Source organism: Rattus rattus, chromosome 1 (genome assembly GCF_011064425.1).
Source record: "Rattus rattus isolate New Zealand chromosome 1, Rrattus_CSIRO_v1, whole genome shotgun sequence".
In the NCBI taxonomy this organism is placed as follows: domain Eukaryota; kingdom Metazoa; phylum Chordata; class Mammalia; order Rodentia; family Muridae; genus Rattus; species Rattus rattus.
Genome location: NC_046154.1, coordinates 191,572,171 through 191,577,061, shown reverse-complemented (window position 1 = coordinate 191,577,061; position 4,891 = coordinate 191,572,171).

The window sequence follows — 4,891 nt, the reverse complement described above, 5'->3', positions numbered from 1 at the left end:
GTGGGTTTTTTTCTATTTGTAGTATGTCCATTTCTAGCTGCATGTTTTGATATTTTATTGATAGGCTCAGATATATTTAAGTTTATTTTCAGTATATTATATAATTACTGCATGTCCTTATGTAATGTTCCAGTGACACATCATAATTTTCCCAGTTGGATATTAAAAATTTCTGTAATCAATAGACTTATTCCAGCTTTATTTTGGATAAGGTCATTAATGATATAATGGTATATATTTTCAGTTCTTTCATGTTTTAACCATGTAATTCTTGTATATAAGTAGATGTTCTACATATAAATATGAATGCAAATTGATCCATTCTTATTGCCCTGTACAAACCTCAAGTCCAAATGGATCAAGGACCTCCACATAAAACCAGATAACACTCAAACTACTAGAAGAAAAAGTGGCAAAGAGTCTCAAACACATGGGCACTGGGAAAAATTTCCTCTATAGAACACCAATGGCATATACTCTAACTGAAAGACCTGGAGGAGGTTGCGACCCCATAAGAACAATTAAACCACTACCCAAAGACTATACGTGGACTGAACCTGGGCTCCAACTGCATAGGTAGCAGTGAATAGCTTTGTTGGGGCACCAGTGGAAGGGGAAGCCCTTGGTCCTGCCAAGTTTGGACACCCAGTGTAGGGGCTTGTTGGCAGGGGCCGGGAAGCGGTAATGGGTGGTGGATGGGGAGGGGAGCACCCTTATAGAAGGGGAAGGGGAAGGATTAGGGGGCTGACGGATGGGAAATAGGGAAAGGGAATAAGATTTGAAATGTAAATAAGAAATACACAATTTAATAAAAATGGAAGAACAAAAAAGAGTAGACAAATGGGACTTCATAAAATTGTAAAGCTTCTGTAAAGGCAAAGGACACTGTCATTAGGACAAAATGGCAATGAACAGATTGGTAAAATATCTTTACCAATCCTACATCTGAAAGAGGGCTGATATCCAATATATACAAGAACTCAATAAGTTAGACTCCAGAAAATCAAATAACCCTAGTTAAAAGAAAATGGTGTATGGAGCTAAACAAAGAATTCTCAACAGGAATATTGAATGGCTGAGAAGCACCTAAAAGATGTTCCAACCTATAACAAGGACACATGCTCCACTATGTTCATAGCAGCCTTATTTATAATAGCCTGAAGCTGGAAAGATCCCAGATGTCCTTCAACAGAGGAATGGATACAGAAAATGTGCTACATTTACACAATGAAGTACTACTCAGCTATTAAAAACAATGACTTCCTGAAATTCACAGGCAAATGGATGGAACTAGAAAATATCATCCTGAGTGAGGTAACCCAATCACAAAAAACACACACATGGTATGCACTCACTGATAACTAGATATTAGCCCAAAAGCTGGAACTACCCAAGATACAATCCACAGACCACATGAAGCTCAAGCAGAAATAGTACCAAAGTGTGGATGCTTCAGTCCTTCTTAGGAGGAGGAACAAAAATATTCATAGGAGGATATATGGAGACAAAGTTTGGAGACTAAACTGAAGGAATGGCCAGTCAAAACCTGCCCTACGTGGGGATAAAGCTCATATACATACAGTCACCAAACCCAGACAATATTGCTGATGCCAAGAAGTGCATGCTGACAGGATCCTGATATAACTGTCTCCTGAGACAAATTCAGTGGTGGGCATTTGTAGCCAGCCATCAAACTGTGAATGGGGTCCCCAGTGGAGGAGTTAAGAGAAAGAGTTGAAGGTGCTGAAAGGGTTTGTAACCCCACAAAAACAACAATACCAACCAACCAGAGCTCCCAGGGAGTAAACCACCACCCAAAGAGTACACATGGACAGACCTATGGCTCCAACTGCATATATAGCAGAGGATGGCCTCGTTGGGCACCAATGGGAGGAGAAGCCTTTCGTCCTGCCAAGGCTTGACCCCCCATTGTAGGGGAATATCAGGGCAGGGAGGCGGGAAGGAGTGGGTGGATGGGTCGGGGAACACCTTCATAGAAGAAGGGGTAGGGGGTATGGGATAAGGGATTCAGGGATGGGAAGCCGTGAAAGGGGTTAACATTTGAAATGCAATTAAATAAAAATATACAATAAAATATATGTAAAAAAGAAATATATATTTACTATATATTTACATCATACTTTGAAAACTATAAATTTCAAATGTTTATTCAGCACTTATAAGTAATTATTAGTGTATGATTTAACATGTACAGTGTTTATAATGTCTCTTTTATTCTTGTCATTAAGTTTTCTTTCAACTTTTAAGAGATTTGTAATTGATTTTTTTGTCAACCCTTATTTATCCTGAGATGATTCAAACCTAAAAGGAAATGCTTTACAGATAAGAATAATAAATTCTATTTTTAATTATTTTAAGATTATAATATAATTAGTTCATTTTCTCCTTCCATATCCTGTCTCACATAAAATGTCCCAAGATGTCTACTTCCTTTCTTTCTTTCAAATTGATCTCCTGTTTCTTAAGAAGAAGTCATTAAATATGTATTAATATAACAGTGTGTTCACGCTTTCCTCTATTCCTTGCACTGTGGTATGTTTCTACAGATCAGCTTTTGGCGTGTTCTTCCCCACTCTCAGCTTACCTGTCTTACCTGTCCCTCTTTGTCTAGAGCTGAGGTCTTCAGAGGTCCCTCCTTCCATGTTAGCATGTGTTTTTATATAATGCTTGTTCATATCACGCCTAAGGAGCCATGTTGGAGTGATTTAATATGTGTAACTTCTCTGACATTTCTAGGAGATTCAATCTCACAGAAAACTTCTTATTCCTCTGATTCATCAAATCTTTCTGCATGCCCTCTTCTACAATGTTAGAAAATCTATAGCTCTTGCAGGAGCATTGTCATAAGACATTTTCATTTATGTGGTATATAAATGCTCTAGGTGTTATAGTTAGTTTTAGGTATATATTTTATAGTGTGGTTCCTTATTACTGTTGTAGACATCTCCACTGACATTGTCCCTCTGACATACATAAGTATTTTACTCTATCTTACTCCCTAAATTATAGTACCTCTATTTAGTTCTCTTATGAGATCTATTTCAATCTGTTATTTATTTCTTTTTACTTTTCTGATTTCTGCCATTACTCCAGGGTAAGTATTCACATCTGAAGATTTTGAGTTATGGACTTCAGAAGAGAATGAACATGCAATGTTTGGCTTCCTGGATCTGGATTACCTTGTTCAATATGAACATTTCTGGATCCATCTATCTGCCTGCAAATGTCATGATTTAACTTTATATTGCTAAAATAAACTATTACACAGTGTATATATCAATCTGCTGGAGGACATGTAGCTTTCTTCCACTTGCCATTCTTTTTTTAATTGAATATTTTATGTATTTACATTTCTTTTTTCTTTTTTTTAATCTTTATTAACTTGAGTATTTCTTATTTACATTTCGATTGTTATTCCTCTTCCCAGTTTCCAGGCCAACATCCCCCTAACCTCTCCCCCTCTCCTTCTAGGTGGGTGTTCCCCTCCCCATCCTCCCCCCAATACCGCCCTCTTCCCAAGGATCACATTCACTGGGGTTCAGTCTTGGCAGGACCAAGGGCTTCCCCTTCCACTGGTGCTCTTACTAGGCTATTCATTGCTACCTATGAGTTTGGAGCCCAGGGTCAGTCCATGTATAGTCTTTGGGTAGTGGCTTAGTCCCTGGAAGCTCTGGTTGGTTGGCACTGTTGTTCATATGGGGTCTCGAGCCCCTTCAAGCTCTTCCAGTCCCCCCCATTCATTTGCCATTCTTAAAGAGCTAAGAATTGAGAATAAATTCTCAATTTCTTTTGATCTCTAGTTCCCTACTTAGTAGATCCAATAAACACTATTTTCTATGAATTATTTAGTCATTTTTAATTCTTCTTTTGAAAACTCTCCATATCCAAAGCACATTTTTGAATGGGTTATTATTTTTCCTTATTTTTGAATTATTTAAGTATTTTGGATATAAGTCTTTTGTCAGATATATAGCTAACAAATATTCTGACCAACTCTTGGCTTTCTTTTTTTATTTGAGTTTTTTGTTGCCTGTGTAGAAGCTTTTTAGTTTTAAAAAGATCTACTTTTCGGACATGTCCTTGAGTTCAGCAAATGGAATCTTATTCAGGAACTTTTTCCACACTTTTATCATGTAGAGTATATTGCCTATGTTTTCTTCTAACATAAATGCTTTCAACCTTTCAGATTTCACATTTAGTTGATTGACACCCTTGGAGTTAGATTTTGTGCATGGTTATAGATAACGGCCTTCTGCACTGTACATAGTATCCTCAGCACTATTTGTCGAAGTTGTTTTCTACTTAGTAGTTTGTGTTAAGGCATATTTGTTCACTTATATTGCCCAGTTACATGTGCAGATGCTTGGGATTTTCACTTTCTATTTCAATCTGTTTTTATCTCTGTGCCAAATTGTCTTCGTTACTATGACTCTGTAATATATCTGAAGATCTGGAATGGCAATTTTTCAAAGATTATTTTTTTGGATCAGGATTGTTTTCTCTATCCAGAAGCTTTGAAGTTTCTTTGTTGTTTTGTATGAATTTGTAGAATAGACTTTTTTTTCTAATTATGTGAAGAAGTGGGTTGATATTTGGTTTGGGATTGTATCAAGTCTGTGATTTTTTTTTGTAGAATGTTTATCATTACAATATGAATTCTATCAATTCATGAACATGTAATGTCTTTCTATTTTCTAGTGTGTATGTTTAAAGATTTCATTTTAGAGGTCTTTTATCTCCTCTGTTGTGGTTATTAATAGTTGTATTTTTTGTTGTTATTGTTCTTGATGTCGTTGTTCATGTTGCAACTATTGTAAGTGGGAGTCGTTCATAGTTATTGACTCCATGTATTGGTTGTTGATGTATACTA